This window comes from Bubalus bubalis, chromosome 4, assembly GCF_019923935.1.
Source record: "Bubalus bubalis isolate 160015118507 breed Murrah chromosome 4, NDDB_SH_1, whole genome shotgun sequence".
In the NCBI taxonomy this organism is placed as follows: Eukaryota; Metazoa; Chordata; class Mammalia; order Artiodactyla; family Bovidae; genus Bubalus; species Bubalus bubalis.
Window position 1 is genome coordinate 12,601,511 of NC_059160.1, and position 19,797 is coordinate 12,621,307.

A 19,797-nucleotide genomic window follows, 5' to 3' on the forward strand; every position below is an offset into this window, starting at 1 on the left:
CCTTCTCCAGGGGATCTTCCCAATCCAGGATCAAACCCAAGTCTTATGCACTGGCAGGCAGATCTGGGAAGCCCTTTTTAATACATACATTTCAACAATGCTATAAATTCTCTAAGCACTGCTTTCAATGTATCCCACAAATTATAATAAGCTGTATTTTCACTTTCATTAGTGCAAAATACTTTTGAAATTTCTTTTTTGACTCTTTAGAAGTATGTTGTTTAAAGTATTAAATATTTTAAAGTATTATTTAAAATATTACTTTAAAATATTTTAAAGTATTAAAGTATTTGAGGCTTTCCAGCAATCTTTTTGTTATTAATTTCTAGTTTAAGTCTGCTTCTGCTGCTCCTGCTAAGTCGCTTCAGTCGTGTCCAACTCTGTGCGACCCCATAGATGGCAGCTCACCAGGCTCCCCCATCCCTGGGATTCTCCAGGCAAGAACACTGGAGTGGGTTGCCATTTCCTTCTCCAATGCATGAAAGTGAAAAGTGAAAGTGAAGTCGCTCAGTCATGTCCGACTCCTAGCGACCCCATGGACTGCAGCCTACCAGGCTCCTCCGTCCATGGGATTTTCTAGGCAAGAGTACTGGAGTGGGGTGCCATTGCCTTTTGTGGTCCAAAAGCATACACTGTATGGTTTCTATTCTTTTTTTTTTTTGACAGGAAATAGCATTTATTGGTGAGCATGATTAAGGAGGGGACAGCATTGATACTCATGAGTGCAGGACCTGCCATTTGTCCAGGGGACCACGATTAGGGATGTATTTGACCCCACAGCCGTGTGGGATGAGTCGCTTTTCTGCCACCATGTTCTCAAATTCATCTGCGTTGAACTCGTAAATCCTCACTTCTTAGAGATGTGGATCTTCTGGCGGCCAGGGAACTTGAACTTGGCCCTGCAGAGAGCTTCAATCACATGTTCCTTGTTCTGCACCTTGGTGCGGATGGACATTATGACCTGGCCAATGTGGACCCTGGCCACTGTGCCCTGGGGCTTTCCAAAGGCACCGCGCATACCTGTCTGGAGTCTAGAATGGGAAACAGAAGGCCAGTCATGAATGCCCACTAGGAAGAGCTGTCTCCAAGGTCCCTTAGGGCAACCTGTACAGGCAACAGTTGCGTACACTACCAGGGAGACTGCTATCTGCAGCCATTGCACACTGGGCCCCCATGGGGAAAAGAGCACAGTCAGGGTTTCTATTCTTTTAAATTTGTTAAAGTGTGCTTTATGACCCAGAAAGTGATTTTGCTGAATGTTCGCTGTAAGTTTAAGGAGAATGTGTAATACGCTGTTGTTAACATTAAGGATTGTTATGTCTTCCTGTTGTATTAATATATAATTCCCCTCTTTATCCCTGATAACTTTGTTTGCTCTGAAATTTCTTCTCTGTCTGAAGTTAATACAGCTACTCCTGCTTCCTTTTGAGTATGTTAGCATAGTACATCTTTCTCCATTCTTTTACTTTTAATCTATATATCTTTACATTCAAAGTTGGTTTCCTGTAGTTGGGTCTTGTTTTTGAATCCATGTGACAATCTCCATCTTTTAACTGGTGTATTTAGACCACTGATGTTTAAAACATACATAAGCATTCACAGTCAAATACATTGTTGCTATTATTATTTTGAACAAGTTATCTGTGAATCATAAAAGCTTTTATTTTACTTTACTTTTATGTATTCATTCTCCAATGCTCTTCATTTATATAGATTTGAGTTTCTCACCTATATAGTTTTCCTTCTGTCTGAAGAACTTTTGAACATTTCTTGCAAGGTAGGAATACTGGCAATAAATTCCTTCAATTTTTGTTTGAGAAAGTATTTCTCTTTCACTTGTGAAGGATAATTTCACAGGGTACAGAATTCTAAGTTGGTGCTTTGCTTTTGTTTTTTCCCTTTAACACTTCAGACACTTCAATGAACTCTCTTCTTGCTTGCTTGCATGGTTTCTGAGATGTCAGATGCAATTCTTACCTCTGCTCCTTTATAAGTGAGGCGCCACCCCCCATCTTCTTTCAGAATGTTTCTCTCTTTGACTTTCTGAAGTTTGAATATGATGTGGGGAGGGGATTTATCCTGCTCGGTGTTCTCTGAGCTTCCTGGATCTGTACTTTGATGTCTGACATTAATCGGGGAAAATTCTCAGTCATTATGGCTTCAAACATTTCTTCTGTCCCTTTCTATCTTCTCCTCTGGTATTCCATTACACCCATCATACTTTTGTACTTGTCCCACAGTTCTTGGATAGTCTGTCCTGTTCTGTTTTGGGAATTTTTTCCTCAGTCTTTTTTCTCTTTATTTTTCAGTTTTGGAAGTTTCTAGCCTCATATCCTCAAGCTCAAAGCTCTTTCCTCAGCATGTCGAGTCTACTAATGAGCCCATCAAAGGCATCCTTCATGTCTGTTACAGTGGCTTTGATCTCCAGCATTTCTTTTTCATTCTCTCTTAGAATTTCCATCTTTCTCTTTACATCATCTGGTTTTGCATGTTGTCTACTTTTCCCATAAAGCTCTTAACATATTAATTGTAGGTTTCTAAATTAATAATCTGATAATTCCAACATTTCTACCATATCTGATTCTGGTTCTGATGCTTAGTATCCTCAAACTGTGTTTTTGCCTTTCAGAATGCCTTGTAAACTTTTACTGAAAGGTAGACAAGATATACTAGGTAGACAGGATACATTGCAGTCAACAGACCTTTAGTGATGTGAGAGTAAGGTTTGGGGTAGGGAAGGGTTGCATGATCCTGCTATCAGGTCTCAATTTTTTGGTGAGCTGGTGGACCATGCCCTTCACTGGTGCTTCTCGGTTCTCACTCCCCACCCGTAGGTGGAATAGCATAGCTAGAGTGGCCTGGAGTTGGCACGTCCCTTCCCCCAGGTAGGCCAGGCCCTGGGAAGACAGCTTCTCCTCAGAGCAGACCTTGTTGAGAAGAACAGAAGTCTCTGGCACATTTCAAAGTGGTCCTTTCCCTTTCTCCTGCCGGAAGCATTTTCCTCCAGTATTCATTGTAGGGGCTTCCCTGATAGCTCAGTTGGTAAAGAATCCACCTGCAATGCAGGAGACCCTGGTTCGATTCCTGGGTGGGAAAGATCTGCTGGAGAAGGGATAGGCTACCCACTCCAGTATTCTTGGGTTTCCCCTGAGGCTCAACTGGTAAAGAATCCACCTGCAATGCGGGACACCTGGGCTGGGAAGATTCCCTGGAGAAGGGAAAGGCTACCCACTCCAGTATTCTGGCCTGGAGAATTCCAAGGACTGTATAGTCCACGGCGTCGCAAAGAATCGGACACGACTGAGCGACTTTCACTTTCACTATCCATTGCAGATGAGTGAGGACCTGGTAGAGCTCCAGGAAGTAAAAAACTCCCAGAAGCGTAAGTTCCACCTCCAGTGACTGGGCACCCCTGAAGTTTAGGATGTGTTTTTGCTTTCTCTTACCAACTTTCAATTGTCATAATTTAAGTGTACTTTATGTTGATTTGATACATTTATATGTTGCAATGTGATTATCACCGTGGCGTTCACTAACAGCTGTATCATGTCACATAATTATCATTCCTTTTTTTTTTTTTGTGGCGGGAACAATTATGATCTAGTCTCTTAGCAACTCTGAAGTTTATGACTCGGTATTATTGACCGTAATCACTATGTGATGCATTACCTCTCCCACCTGAAGTTTTCAGCTCTCAGACTTGTCCACACTGAGCCTCCAGCAATTTGTCGATTACAGGTTAGGTTTCCCTACACTGGCACTGGTTCCCATGGAGGTTTCTGCTCCGCTATGTTTTGTTTTTTAATTAACTATATTTATGTATAATTTATATATAATAAAATGTACCCATTGTAAGTAAACAGTTGCGTAAGTGCTGACAAACGTACATACGCCTGTGTAACTTTCACCCCTTTGCCTGGATTATTCAGCTTCCTGGATCGTTTAGTATGCAGCTAGGCCTGAGAACCACACTCGGTTACGCTCTGTCATCCGTTGCCAACTGAGGGCTCGGGACTACCACTTCTGAGGTTATTCACTTATTTCTGGAGCTTAGTTTCTTCATATTCTCTGTTCTTGGATGGAACATCTGTGAGCACAACCCCACCACAGGAGTACCAATTTGCTGATCCCTAATGTTATAGAATCAGGCTAAAAGTGAACACAGAAAATTTACTTACATGGTCAATTCATCAACCCTGGCACTTCCCCGGTGGTCCAGTGGCTAAGACTCTGCATTCTCAATGCAGGCGGGGCCCGGGTTTGATCTCTGGTCAGGAAACTAGATCCCACACGCTTGAACTAAAAAATCCTGCCTGGCTCAATAATGATCAAAGATTCCTCATGCTACATCTAAGACCCAGTGAAGCCGAATAAATAAATATTGAAAAAGAGACAGACAAAAAAAAAACTCAACAGGGACTTCCCTGGTAGTCCAGTGGTTAAGACTCCACACTTCAAATGCAGGGAGCACAGGTTTAATCCCTGGTTAGGGAACTAAGACCCCACATACCATGTGGTGTGGTCAAAAAAAAAAAATCAAACAGTTCATCAGTCCTTCACATGTGTATTAAGTTTGTACCAATTTCCTACAGCTGACTCCTGCCTCCCCACCTCTCGACTTTAGCTGCCTTTGGATTGTAAGAACTTCTTTCCTTTTCCTGCTCACCTTCTCTGGGGAATGCAGTCACCTCCTCTCCTATCAGGGCGCAATGAACAGCCTGGGCTGACCCTCTGTCTTCATCTTCGCTCATCTCCCTTAATCTAAGTTCTCTGTCTCAGGTAAGTCCCATTTCAAATCCCACCTCCACCATGAAGCCTTCCTCCCCCAGCTAGAATTACTGGTACCAGACACTTCAGCGCATAATCATGCTCCAGATGCCCTTGGCCCTCACCTTGCTCTAGTTGTTTTAAACAATCAAGTTCAATTAAACAAACATGAAATCAGTTGAGGGCTTTCTTCGGACAAGGCATAATGCTGGGTTGTGGGCAATAATGGAATGGTGACTGAGACACAAAATGCACAGGGTCCCTGCCCTCACGTGACAGACTGTAAACACGAGTAATAAGCTTTGCCCAAGGTGAGGGGTTTCTGGGTGCTGGGGAGAACAAGTCAAGGGCATGCACTATTTCTGATGTATGTGTCTGTCTGTGCAAAAACATAGGTCCTGGGACACCAACAGGGCGGGGTTCACCCTTCTCTGTGCCTCCTGAAGCTCTCACACACTGCATCATCAAAAGTTCACTGGCTGGACCTGAACTCACAGAACAGGTAGTGCTGCACAAGTACAAGGTCATTACAGGAGGCAACCTAGCATCCTCAATCACCAAATTATTATTTTTTTGTTTTTCATTTTCTCTTTTCTTTCCTGCTCATGGACTCCTTCCTTCCTTCCCTGTCCTTGTCCCATTTCCAGTCCTCTCTGGCCTAATTCTGGACCAGTCTGGGACCCAGGGGTAGCCTGGTCATTGCTCAGCTGTGTTCTCCCTTCCTTCATCACTGCCCCTTATTTCTTAGCTCTTTGCATCTGGAGAGGAAGTGCAGACCTTAAGTGGTCTACCTTGGCTGCTCTTTAGACTCACCTGGAAAGCTGATGCTCAGGCCCCACGCCTTCCCAAGCTGATTGACTTGAGGTGAGGTCAAGGCCTCACTTCAGTGCTTCAGGCTCCCAGGTGATTCAACTGTGCAGCCAGATTGAGACCCACTGGGATAGACTGAGGACTTCGAAAGCTCCACCTTCTCAGCTGAGGGTGACGGTCCCTCCCCACAGATAACCATGGAAGTTGGCGTAAGCCAAAATGCAGCAGTGCTAGCTTAGGGGGTGGGCTAATGACAGAGCTTCAGATCCCCAGTAACTCAGCTCCAGAATGGATGTCACAGCAAAATTGAAGCTGCTCCCCCTAGAGAAGGCAGGGAGAAGAGAGATTTAAGAGGAATGATGAGAAGGAGGCAGAAAAAAAGTGAAAGTGTAATCGCTTAGTCCTGTCTGACTCTTTGGGACCCTATAAACTGTATCCTGCCAGGCTCCTCTGTCCATAGGATTCTCCAGGCAAGAATACTGGAGTGGATTGCCATGCCCTTTTCCAGGGGATCTTCCTGACCCAGGGATCAAACCCACGTCTCCCTCATTGCAGGCAGATTCTTTACCGTCTGAGCCGCCAAGCAGACTGCTTGGTAAAATAGGAATCATGTGTTGCTCTGGGTGGGGGAAGGGGCAGGGAGAGGGGAGCCGGAAGATCAGAGGAGGTACCGCTAGAGAAGCAGCTGGCACAGCTTTAGTTCTCAATAAATGTCAGCTTTACCCTGATACAGTGCTTTTATAGTCAAATTATTTGCACAAGAAGGAGCACCCAGCAACCGACTTTAGAGAGATTGAGATTATCCATCTTTCCAATCTCCACCCAACCCCACAGGCCAACTAAGAAATCAACCCAAGGAATGGCTAGGATATCTGCACTCAAACTTGACTGCGAAGAGGATTGGCCATGGAGCCCTGAACAAGGTAAGTAACCTCTGTGAACTTCAGTTTTCTCACCCATAAAGTGGAATCTGTATAAAGGCTCCCATCCCGTACTCAGCAATTGTGAACACTGAATGAGCTTGGTGCAACATACACACAGTGGGCTCTTATTACAACAGCTCGGCACAGGCACTCCTCACCTGCTGGGTGATAACATTTACCTGTCTCTCTCCTCCTTACCTAACTCTCTAAACATTTATCTAAACTCCCTGTATTGTTTCAATTTTTTGTAAGAATCATATCATACATATAAAGGGATAGAGATCAGGGGCTTCCCTGATAGCTCAGTTGGTAAAGAATCCACCTGTAACACAGGAGACCTCTTTTCTGTTGGATTCCTGGCTCGGGAAGATCTGCTGGAGAAGGGAAAGTCTACCCACTCCAGTATTCAGGCCTGGAGAATTCAATGGAGTGTGTAGTTCATAGGGTCACAAAGAGTTGGACAGGACTGAGCAACTTTCACTTTCAGAAATGGTTTAAAGAGTTAACACCCATGTGTCCATCATTCTACCAAAGAAATAGACAAAATCAATTCCTGTGAAGCACTTTGTGCCTCTGTTCATCTCCCCCCCCACAAAATAACCACCTTCCTGCAGGTTTCCTTGATTTTCACTTTGAAGGTCAAAATCTTTAAGTTTTGCCAACATGATGGTGGAAAAAACAGTTATCTTTTTGTTGCTGTTGTTTTTCCCTTGATTTTCTTTAAAGCAAAATAGATTGTGTCCCAGCAACTATTTTTCATCTTTGTATCCCCAGAATGTTGAACCTTATTCTATAAATATTGGATAAATGAAGGAATGTCCTAGCAGAACTAGAACCAAAACTGGCTTTTAAAATTCTCATCTGGGTACTTTCCTGGTGGTCCAGTGGTTAAGACAATGGGCTCCCACTACAAGGGGCCTGGGTTTGATCCCTGGTTGGGGAACTAAGATCCTGCATGCCACACAGCATGGCCAAAAGTAAGTAAACAAATTTTCGTCTGTTTAACCTTGGGCAAGCTTCTCTAGTCCACAGTTTCCTTGCTCCTTGGCCTCCCTTCCAGCCTAAGTCATCAGTGAACCCAGCAGCTGTCTCCCAGGGCTGGGACTGAACAAGCTGGAGATGACCTCACAGCTTCCAACCCCTGTGTCCTGGCCGCTAGTGGACTTCGCGTGGGTGACACAGGTGCCTGCCTAGTGTCAACCCCTTGGGTTCCTGGGGCAGCAGGAGCTCAACCACAAATATGCTTCTCTCTTTATCCCACATGTAATGCAAATACATTTTCCCATCATTTTTGATATGAGCCCATAGGAAAAGAAAAACGGAGAATGGAATGGCAACGCACTCCAGTATTCTTGCCTGGAGAATTCCATGGACAGAGAAGCCTGGTGGGCTACAGTCCATGGGGTCACAAAGAGTCAGAAATGACTGAGTGACTAACACTTTCATAGGAAAAAGATTGAGAAGCACAATAGTAGACTATTAGGTTGGTGGCGAGAGGGAGGCTAGACTTAGCCCAAGATCAGGACAGTTTGGGGGTTCTCTCTCTTCTCCACGTTGCCCCATTATGCCCCACTCAGAGGCCCACTGGCCCACAATACAGGTGCCCATCAGTAGGTTCTGGGGTACAGAGTGACCTAGAAAGAGATGGAGGACTGAATGATCCTCCATTTCATCGCAAAAAAAAAGTATTCAGCTGCGCTGAGTCTTACTTGAGGCACGAGGGATCTTTGATCTTCCTCCAGGCCTATGAGATCTTTAGTTGCAGCGTTTGGGATCTAGCTCCCTGATCCAGAATTGAACCCCAGCCCCCAACAGTGGAAGCACCGAGTCTCAGCCACTGGACCACCAGGGACGTCCCAGGGACTGAGCTATCTGAAGGCAAGGAGGAGAAAGGAAGACTTGGAGAAGGCCATGGTTTCAGATCCTACCCCTGTGCAGAGGAACTCTTGTCCCTGCTCCAGTGGTCCCTGCTGCTGAGAGAGCAGACCTGGAGGGCCGTGTCCAGGGCTCCCCGCGGGCCGGCGGCCGCAGCTGTTGGCAGGGAGTCTCCAGGTCTAAAATTAGCCTCCTGCTCTCCACCCAGGCGGCTCTGAGCTTGCTCTGGCAGGCGGATCCTGTGGTGAGGTAATCACGGGGACAGCGAGGGGGGTGGGGCGACAGCCCAGGGCAGGGTCCTCATCCCCAGTGGGCACCCCCATCCCCCACCCGGCTGAGCAAATGTGTGCAACCTCGGCCTCTCCTCGTGGGCACCACTGCGTCCACCCTGACTTGCACTGGAGGCCCACAAGGAGAGGAACACACGCTTTCCTGATAAACGTGCCAGGGCCTCAACTGACCAGCACAGTCCTGTGGGGTCGGGGACACTGTTCCCATCACACAGAACCCTCAGGGATGGGATGTTCACTGTGTCTGCTGATCTAAGCCTGGACCCTGGGAGGGGGAGTCCAGAAGTACCCACCCCCTTCTTGGGAAAGGGTACCTCTCAAGGCAGAGCCCAAGCCAGAGACCCCGAGACCCCCACCCCAGGTCCCCGGCTTCTGACGGTCTGGTCGGGGAGCCTGTGGCTGGATTGGCCAAAACAAGCGGCAGATCCCGGGCAGCAGGCCTGCCTCCCCGGGCGGAGCACACAGAGGCACTTAGTGAGGGCTGGGCCAAGGCGGAGAATGGCAGGGTGAGGCTCTGAGGTGGGGCCCGGCCAGCAGTGCAGAGCAGGAGGTGGGCCACGAGAGAGATGCCCGCGGTCACCAGGGCCTGTGAAAGGCCCTCAGGGTCACAGAACCTCTCCAGCCAGGGGCTTCCAAGACCACCTCCTAAAGCATCATTGCCCAGGGCTCACCCAGCCTCACCCCTTCCTCATCACCCCTACCCGGGGAAGTGGGAGAGAATGCAGGAGGGGAGGCAGGGGACGGCCACTGTCTCCAGAGAGGGAGCAGGACCCAGCGCGCTCCCAGCCTTGCCTGCCTGGGAAGGCAGGATCACAGGGCTGGGAAGGGAGTGGAGATGGATCTGAGTCCAGGCCCCTTCCAGCTCCCCAGTCTTTCTCCAGCCACTTCCAGTGCGGAATCCCCAGTGCTGGTGCAAACACCGCATCCTTTGGGAACAATGCCAGAGCAAGAGGGCATCTCGTGGACCAAAGAGCCGAGTCTGCCCTACTTGCAAAACAGGAAACTGAGGCCCAGGGTGGAACCGACTCGCTCAACATCACAGAGCCAGTTCATCTCAGAACTGAGGCTGGAACCCAGGTCCCCTGACTCCAGCCCAGGGTCCCGCTCCCCAGGTCCTTGTCCAGCCCAGACACTCTGGTTCTATAACACGGCTTCTCCTTTCCTTCTTCCGCTAGGACACACCCAATCGATCATCCCACTCAGCAGTGACCTCCCGCTCCTTGGCCAAGCACGTGAGGCCTCCCTTCTGCACCTGACACCCCTGCTCACCTTCTCCTTAGCAGTATGATGCCTGCCCCGCCACAGTTGCAGCCCCTTTTCCTGAAGACCAGATTCCATGTCCTGCTCCCCCCGCCCCCAGCTCTGGCAGTTCAGGAAGCATCCATCAGCTGGTGGAGGGAACAGGTCTGGGCAGGAAAGGATGGTGACACCCTTAAGGCACAGCCAAAGATCCCGAGCAGAAGCTTAGCTACCCCTGGAGAAAGTCTGAACCATAGACTCCTGACCCATCCACACCTCTCACCTGTTCTGAGAGTCAGAACCCTTCACAGGCCTCGTGGGTCTCTGTGCCAGGCACCTCTTCCTCCCTTCTTCTCTAATAAAGGAGACGCCGTCTTCCCTGTTAACTCCAGGGCCCAGCAAGCAAATGTCCCGCCACCTGGCCCCCACCCACAGGCTGCAGCCGAGGACACCTTCCCCAACAGGTGGGAAGGACCGATCTTCATTCAAGAGAAGGGGCAGCCTCTGGTCCTAAAGTTAGCCTGCGGCCGGAGCAGCTCCAAGCTCCCGGAGGAAGGTACCCAGTGAAACAAGGGCCATTGTTCTGTGGGGCGGCCACTGCATCCCCCATGTGACCCATTCATGAGTGCCCTGCCAGTTAGGGAAAGTGTTCACCACTCTAGAACTTTCCAGACCTTCTCAGAAACATAAAGGAGAAGAAATGTATAAAAAAAAATAACCTTTTTTGGGAGATTTTTTTTTCTTGGTTTTAGAAGAAACAACTTTAGGGGTTTTTTCCCTGCCTTTCAAGCTTTCCAATGTCTAAATATACCAAGCATAATCACTGAAGCAAACCAAGTTATGTACAATATATGTTTATCTTGTTAAACTAACAGAAAATGACTTTGGGTCTGTAAGGGGTGCCAAAAGAATTTTACGGTTGTTTCCCTAAAAATATGACACTATATTTTCATTTCCCAGAAATCAAACCCCCCACTAACTTTTATATCAACAAGCACTGTGGGCAGTGTGCCCATTTCTTTTCCTCAAATTGGTAAATATCAACTTCCAATTGGTAGTATTTCCTAAGTATATAATTAAAGCTTCACTATTGTAAAATGTCCCCTTTGAAAATATCTCCTCAATTTTCACACATCAGAATAAAGTTGAATTCTTATTCAACATACTAAATCAAGCTTGAGTATTATTTTTTCTATCTCCTCTCTGAACTCTTTCAAAGGTGTTTGACCCCACTTATTGCTACCTATCTGCAATGTTTTCTTCAATTTGTCATCCATTTCATCTTTTAACATCACAAAGAATTGCCAGATCTATAATCCTAAAATTAGGATTATGAAAATATCAGCCCGCATCAGCTAGGATCTTTCTACAGAAAAGAAAGAAGTAACATCTTTTTTAAAACTTGTTACATACTTTCCTACCAAAGACTTTCATGATTCAAGGGCTCCAGTTTCTTCTGATTTGGGCTTCCCTGATACCTCAGTGGTAAGGAATCCACCTGCAAATGCAGGAGACATGGGTTCAACCCCTGATCCGGGAAGATCCCACATGCTGCAGAGCAGCTAAGGCCTTGTGCCACGATACTGAGTCTGTGCTCCAGAAGCCAGGAGTTGCAACTACCGAAGCCCAGTTGCCTTAGGCCTGTGCTTTGCAGCAAGAGACGCCACTGCAACAACAAACCCGTGCACTACAGCTAGAGAGTAGAGAGAAGCCCGCACAGCAACGAAGACCCAGCACAGCCAAACATAAATAACTAAACAAAATGTTAAAAATCAGCTTCATCTATGTATTCCTATTCCCGTCCCTCCTCAACTCAAGGAGGTGAGATAGGAAATCATAATTCCACTTGCTCCTTTTTGTTTTTAAAACTCTGCTTCTTTAACCGAATGGGCTCTGTTCTGAGAACGGGAGGGTGCAGGGGACAAAGGGACCTACTGGATGAGGAATGTCACATCATGTCTTGACCGTCCTTTGCAATATGAGAATTCACCATCAACAGGAACTTCCTGGCAGCTGACTTTCAGGTAACAGTAGAGTATCGACATACAGCATCACTGGATAAAGTTCAGAAAAGCCACAGATCACCCACAACAGCCTCTGAGTTGGGCACATGACCACCCCCAGCAATAACTTCAAAGCAAGTTGATTAGCAAGAAAAGATAAACAGATCTGAGAACCAATTTTATATATATATATATATATATATATATATATATATATATACTTGGTGCACATCGGGGGGAAAAAGGACCGCATGAACCCCAGATGTTAAAAGGAAGTTACTTGACTTCCCTGGTGGCCCAGTGGTTAAGAATCTGTCTGCCAACACGGGGACATGGGTTCGACCCCAGGACTGGGAAGACCCCACGTATGGTGGAGCAATGAAGCCCATGCACCACAACTACTGAGCCCATGATCGCCACAGCTAGAGAAAGCACATGCAAAGCAACGAAGACCCAACCCAGCCAAAAATAATAAGTAAATAAATAAATTATTTTTAAAATAAAAGGAAGATTTTCAGCAAACAAAAAGGATGGTGAGAGCATTGGGTGAGCACCAGGAGTTCTGGACCCAGCACTGGTCCTTGGGCTGTAAACACTCTCAGTCTTAAATCCTTCACTAGAAAATCAGCTGTTCAGTTGCTCAGTCGCGTTCTACTCTTTGTGACTCCATGGACTGTAGCCATCCAGGCTCTTCTGTCTGTGGGATTTCCCAGCAAGAATACTGGCGTGGGTTATTATTTCCTTCTCCAAGGGATCTTCCCGACCCAGGGATCGAGCCCACATCTCCTGCATTGGCTCCTTACCACTGAGTCACCTGGGAAGCCCTGGTAAAATCAGTAAGGCTGGGCAAACATTACACTAAGAAGCAACTCCAATCAGCTTGCAGTGACAGTCTGGCGAGCTGTGTTGAGAAAGATTCTGAGTCTGCATCTGGGCTCAGGAAAAGAATTTCATGTTCTACTGGAGATGTGTGCCACTGACCCCGAACATTTTCCATTTCAGAACTGAAAAATCTCTGAGGTCCATTCCTATCCTAGGACTCTTTATGATATGTGAGAGAATGCACCCAAAACCAATCAAAAGAGAGGCAAAGGGGCTTTACAAGCTGATCAAGTGACAAAAACAATAGCAGCTAACATTTAATAAGTGTTATGTATCAGGAACTGTTCTTAGTACTTTATATGTGTTATTTCTCTTAATTGTCACAACAAAACCCAATGATGTGGGTACTACTCTTAATATTCCCATTTTATAGATTAGGAATTGGGCACATTGAGGCTCAGTCATCTGCTCGTGGATTTAAACTTGGGTAGTCTGACATCAGAGACTTGCTCTTAATCAGAAGGAAGGAAGGACGGGAAGGAGGGAGGGAGGAAGGGAGGGAGGAGAAGTAAAGACAGTGGCAGGGGGCATGCAGGACACCACAGCAACTTCAGAAGGCAGAGGGATAGCAGTGTCCACAGGGAGGAGAGCTGGGCCTGATGAAGGCTGTGTGGGCTGAATTCTAACCTGACCACCTGCCTTGTCCCTGGATCCATCCATGCTCATGGGGAGCATGAAGCCAACTGCGGTACCCAGACACTTCAGAGCCACCTCCGGCTTCTTTGACAACCTAAGCCAGCATTCACAAGACCAAGCCAGACGAAGGAAAGGAATCAAAGAAAAGCATCAGCTGTGAGTTTCTGATAGTTCAATGGACATTCCAGAAAGGGTGAGGTCAGTTGGTACCGAAACGACAAGGAAGGCTCAGGGAAAGGATGCGGCTGAAAGACCGGCAGGCAGAAGGGTAGCATGAGCCTAGAGAGCAGCAGTCAAGAGTCTAAGGGAAGGGACTTCCCTGCAATCCAGTGGTTAAGCATCTGCCTTCCAATGCAGGGGATGCGGGTTTGATCCCTGGTCGGGGAACTAATATCCCTTACACGTTGGGGCAACTAAGCTTGGGCGCCACAACTAGAGAGCCCAGGTGCTCTAGAGTCTGTGCTCCACAACAAGAGATGCCCACACACTGCAATGAAGACCCAGCACATCCAAAAAAAAGAGTCCAAGGGGGAGAGGAGGCCCAGCTGTGTTCTTCACTCAGTGAAGCTACTGCTCTCGGGTGCTCAGTCCCAGAGTTTATACATGCTCCCTCGCATCTCCCAGCAGCAGGGCTGCTTCCTGGCTCTCTTTCTACCGCTGACATGTGTCTCTGCAACTAGGGTTATTGTTGTTCAGTGACTAACTCATGTCCATCTCTTTGAGGCCCATGGACTGCAGCATGCCAGGCCTCCCCGTCCTTCGTTATCTCCAGAAGTTTGCTCAAACTGATGGCCATTGAGTCAGTGATGCCATCCAGCCATCTCATACTCTGCCACCCTCTTCTCCTCTTGCCCTCAATCTTTCCCAGCATTAGGGTCTTTTCCAATGAGTCACCTCTTCTCATCAGGTGGCCAAAGTATTGGAGCTTCAGCTTCAGCATCAGTTCTTCCAATGAATATTCAGGGTTGATTTCCTCCATGTGGTTCAAGGGACTCTCAAGAGTCCACACCACAGTCTGAAAGCATTAATTCTTCAGCGCTCAGCCTTCTTTATGGTCCAACTCTCTTATAGGCGGATTTAACTGGGAGGATGTCTCCCAGCCAACCAGAGTCTGAGAACTTGTCACGTACAGGTATCAGGCAAGGCACTCAGGCAGAGTTCTCAACTAGGGATCTATGGAGAGGGGCCAGGGGCCTGTGCACCTCCCATAAATAGCACTCAAAATATGAGGGGCAGACACATTTCTGGGGAGAGGGTCTCCAGGTCCTTTCCCAGATTCTTGCAAGTGTACACAAGCCACAAAAGATTTAAAGTCTCTGCACAAAGGAGACAGGGGAAAGTGCCCAGGTCTGGCACTCGAGAAATTCAATCTCATGGAGGAAGACAGATGGACAGAAATAACTCAGAGGCAAGGCAGCCTCTGATAAGTATGCTAACGGAGCACAAAATGTGCAGCGGGGGAGGGGCAGAGGTTCATTCCCATGGGGCTGTCTGTAGGATATCCTCCCCTCATCCTGGTTTCAGGATCCAAGTTTGTGATGAGGGAAAAACAGCCATTACAGTAAAGTCCCTACATATGAGCCGTCAAGTTGTGAACTTTCGAAGACATGAATGCGCATTCCATCAATGTCGGGCAGCTTGCCCTCCATCTCCTGTCACTGATGGTCCTTCAGCTCCACCATCTCCCACCTCCTCTCCCTTCTCCAGTCAGTAACTCTTTGTGCCTGGTTACTTGATGCCAGCCCCTGTATGCCAGGTGTTGTACTGAACTATTGTACTTTGCAAGGTACCGTACTGTAAGATTAAAGATGAAAAAAATTTTTTTGTGTGCTTGCCTTTTATGTATTATTTGTGTGAAAAATATTGTAGACCTATTACAGAGCAGTACTATATAGCTCCCCAGCCGGCTCAGTGGGTAAAGAATTCGCCTGCAATGTAGGAGATGTGGGTTTGATCCCTGGGTCAGGAAGATTCCCTGGAGGAGGAAATGGCAACCCACTCCAGTATTTTGAAGTCTTTACTGAATTTGTTTCAATGTTGTTTCTGTTTTATGTTTTTTATTTTTTATTTTTTTTGATCACACATGAGATATGTGGGATCTCAGCTTCCCTACCAGGGATCAAACCTGTACCCCCTGCATTGGAAGGCAAAGTCTCAACCACTGGACCACCAGAGAAGTCCCTAGAAGAACAATTTTACAAAAGAAACCAAATCAGAACTAGAACCAAATAAAACTCACAGATATGAAAAACAGTCACTGAATCAAATTTAAAAAATGGGGTAGATGCCTCTGCCTCCACTTCCCATTCTAATTTTCTAGCCCTGCTTTGTGTCTGTCCAACTTCCCCTCCTTCTGCTGCTGGAAGTCCTTCACCTGAGATGTACTCCCAGTGTTCTGCTCAGCTGATATAACAAAAGAGGACCCAGGGCTGAGAGTTCACCCTGACTCCCCGGGACTGCCTCCATGTCCTTGCTCCCCCTGCCAATCTTTGGCTCAGAGGTGGTGATGAGGGATCTGGACACCAGCTGGCAGGTGGGGGGGGCATGCATGTGTACAGGCCTGCACACATCCATTTGGACCCTGGTTGGCAGGAAGGGTGGAAAGGAGAGGATCAGAGGATTTGTAAGGAGATCTCAGCAGAGAGGCCTTTAATCTCTGAAGCAACTGCTTGTGTGGAGGCCACGTTATCACGGGTGACCTTGGAGGCCAAATGGCCAGAAGCACTGGGACAGCAACCACCCCTCCACCAGGCAACTGAGTCTTGAAGACCTGAAGGCCAAGGATGGACTGGCCCCCTGGCCAGTGACCCAAGAGAGGTTCCAAGCCTGCCCCTGAAACAAGCACCTCACTGAACGCAAGATTACCCAACTGAAGCCCTCAAGAGACAGAGGACCTGTGAAAGCACCTGTGGTAAGTCAGCTTCAAAGCTTGGATTAAAACAGAGATAAAGTCCAGTGTTGCTTCCTCCGAGTCCCGGACATCCTCTGAGCGTGCTCGGGGGCAGGCAGTTGGGCCATGTTGCCCAACTGCTGAGCTTTGGTGCCCTGGTCCAACCCCCAGATGGCTCTCCTTCTCAACAAAATCCTTGACTCCTAACCCACCCTGCCCCATCGGTGCACATGGAAAGAGGGAGGCGGCACCAACCATCAAAAAAAGAAGACTGGTGGAAGGAGGTGGTGGCAGGTGCAGACATGCATGGTCTGGCAATGGCGAAGCGTTCTCGGCATGGCTGTGTCGTGGGCTGAGAAGCTGGATGGGCGGCAGCAAAGGGGCTGGCTGAGGACCATGTCCACACACTCCCACCCAGCCTTCCCCTAACTGCCATCAGACTGTGAACTCCAAAGGGGAAGAGAAGGGAACCCACACTCTCTGAGCTCCTGACACGTGCTGGGCTTATGTTGAGTCTTACTGGGCACTTAACATGTGTGAGGGTCACTGAGTCTTACTTAATCATAACAGCTCTGCAGGGAGGTCACAGAAGCCCATTATCCAGACAAAGCATCGGAGGCTTGAGAAGGAATAAACACTTTATCCAAAGTCCTGCAACAGGTGAGGGATAAAGCTTGGATACGAACTCTGCCCTGTCTTCAAATTCCATATGTTTTCCCAAGAATTATCCATACTTTTTATCCCAGTCAGCAGCCCCCCAGAAAAGTAAATACTCCAGAAATATTTTTACTTACGTTTTAAAATAAATCACCTTTGTAGCCATTCAAGATTTGCAAAAGAAAAGAATTGAAAACTACACCTCACTCAATTTCCTGAGCATTTATACAGGCATAACTTGCTTAGTGCAGTTTGCAGATATTGCATTTTTTTACAAATTGAAGGTTTATGGCAACTTTGTTGGGTGTTGAGCCAGTCTGTCGGCACCATTTTTCCAACAGCGTTTGCTCCCTCTGTGTCTCTATGTCACATTTTGGTAATTCCTGAAGTATTTCAACCTTTATCATTATTATTTTACTTGTTATGGTGATCTCTGATCAGTGATCTTTGATGTTACTTTTTTTTAAATGATGCTACTATTGCAAAAAAATTATGACTCACTAGAGACTCAGATGATGGTTAGCATTTTTTTTTTTTTTTTTTTTGGTTATGTCACATGGCATGTACGATTTTATTTCTTAGACCAGGGATCTGGTCCCATGCAGTAAAAGCATGGAGTCTTAACTACTGGACCGCCAGAGAAGTCCCAGCACTTTTTGCCTAGTAAAATTTCTTTCTTTTTTTTTCCTCCTGAATTCAACCAATAAAGTATTTTTAATTAAGCTATATAGGTAGGGGTTTTTACACATAATGCTACTGTGCACTTCAGTTCAGGTCAGTCATCAGTCATGTCCAACTCTTTGCGACCCCATCGACTGCAGCATGCCATTACCATGTCCCCATCCATCACCAACTCCCAGAGCTCACTCAAACTCATGTCCATCAAGTTGGTGATGCCAACCATCTCATCCTCTGTTGACCCCTTCTCCTCCTGCCCTCAATCTTTCCCAGCATCAGGATCTTTTCCAAGGAGTCAGTTCTTCACATTCAGATGGACAAAGTATTGGAGTTTCAGCTTCAGCATCAGTCCTTCCAATAAATATTCAGGGTTGATTTCCTTTAGGATGGACTGGATGGATCTCCTTGCAGTCCATGAGACTCTCAATAGTCTTCTCCAACACCACAGTTCAGAAGCATCAATTCTTCAGCACTCAGCTTTCTTTATGGTCCAACCCTCACATCCATACATGACTACTGGGAAAACCATACCTTTGACTAGATGGACTTTTGTCAATAAAGTAATGTCTCTGCTTTTTAATACATGGTTGGTCATAGCTTTTCTTCCAAGGAGCAAGTGTCTTTTAATTTCATGGCTTCAGTCAACATATGTAGTGATTTTGGAGCCCAAGAAAATAAAGTCTGTCACTGTTTCCATTGTTTCCCTATCTATTTGCCATGAAGTGATGAGACCAGATGCCATGATCTTCATTTTTTGAATGTTGAGTTTTAAGCCAGCTTCTTCACTCTCCTCTTTTACTTTTATCAAGAGACTCTTTAGTTCCTCTTCACTTTCTGCCATAAGGGTGGTGTCATCTACATATCTGAGGTTATTGATATTTCTCTTGGCAATCTTGATTCCAGCTTGTGCTTCATCCAGCCCAACATTTCACATGATGTACTCTGCATATATGTTAAATAAGCAGGGTGACAATATATAGCCTTGAGGTACTCCTTTGACAATTTGGAACCAGTCTGTTGTTCCATGTCTGGTTCTAACTGTTGCTTCTTGACCTGCATACAGATTTCTCAGGATAGACTACAGTATAGTGTAAACATAACTGTTACATTGGAGTAGAAAATGGAAACCCACTCCAGTATTCTTGCCTGGAGAATTCCATGGACAGAGGAACCTGGCGGGCTACAGTCCAAGGGGTCACAAAGAGTCAGGTGCAGTTAACTAAGCATACATTCAACTGTTACATGCACTAGGAAACCAAAACCTTTGTGTGGGTCACTTTCTTGCAATATTTGCTTTATTTCAGGGGTCTGGATCTAAACTCGCAGTATCTCTGAGCTCTGCCTGTATAAAACCCTTGGTCTGCCTGGAATGCCATTTCTCTATTCCCTCATCCTCCCTTCTCCTTTTCCCACCCTGGGCCCTGTTTCCCGGTCTTGGTGCCATAAAGCATACTTCCACCTTTGATCACTTGAAGGATCTCAGTTCCCTCACCAGGGATCAAACCTGGATCCTGGCAATAAAAGCAATGAGTCCTAACTCACCACTGGACCACCAGGGAACTCCCAAGAACAGTTTAAAAGAAGAGAAGAAATGGGTAGGAGGCAGATACCACCTCCTCCCCAGGCCTGTTTTCTCATGTGAGTAAAGGCGCTGGACCGCTGATGTCTGTGACATCCAGAAGAAGCCACAGCTCTTCCTTGGACTGGCCTCAGGGGGCGGGGCTGAACCCACAGGACTGACTTGAGATTCTCGGCCTTCCTGTCCAGTCCCCTGCGTTGTTTTATTAGTATTGTCAGTGGTGCCCCAAGCTTTATTAAATTCCTTACATTTATGTCAAAGACAGTCACTCAGGTCCCAGCATTTGCTAGTAAATTTCAAGCTTTTGATATTTTCTTCATATATAAGGAGGTGAGAATTTATTTTTTTTAATTATTGATTTTTTTGTTTGTCGGGAGTTTCTTTTTTTGCACCAATTTTAATTTTTATTTTTTGACCACTCCACACAGCATGTAGTATCTTAGTTCCCAAACCAGAAGTTAAACCTGTGTCCCCTGCATTGGTAACACAGAATCTTAACCACTGGACTGCCAGGGAAGCCCAAGAATTTATTTTTAAATGTCATTCAATTTTCCAATACCTAAATACA

At 46.6% G+C, this 19,797-nt stretch overlaps 1 protein-coding gene, 1 long non-coding RNA gene and 1 other non-coding gene across 9 annotated transcripts in view; 1 reads left to right on the forward strand and 2 right to left on the reverse strand.

Annotated features, from left to right (window-relative positions):
* Positions 1-19,797, reverse strand: part of B4GALNT3 (beta-1,4-N-acetyl-galactosaminyltransferase 3) — a 96,529-nt gene that overhangs the window by 68,657 nt on the left and 8,075 nt on the right. The gene's annotated exons all lie outside the window — the stretch shown is intronic.
* LOC112584800 lies at positions 1,077-1,212 on the reverse strand. Its single transcript, XR_003109198.2, has one exon. It is a non-coding gene; the product is annotated as a small nucleolar RNA SNORA70 (small nucleolar RNA).
* LOC123333182 lies at positions 4,660-10,214 on the forward strand. Of its 6 annotated transcripts, none has more exons than XR_006550352.1 (4): positions 4,668-4,779; positions 5,163-5,269; positions 6,412-6,500; positions 9,841-10,214. It is a non-coding gene; the product is annotated as an uncharacterized LOC123333182 (long non-coding RNA). The 6 variants fall into 6 exon arrangements; XR_006550351.1 differs by lacking the exon at positions 4,668-4,779 and adding an exon at positions 4,833-5,078; XR_006550353.1 differs by lacking the exon at positions 5,163-5,269 and having other exon boundaries at positions 4,660-4,779.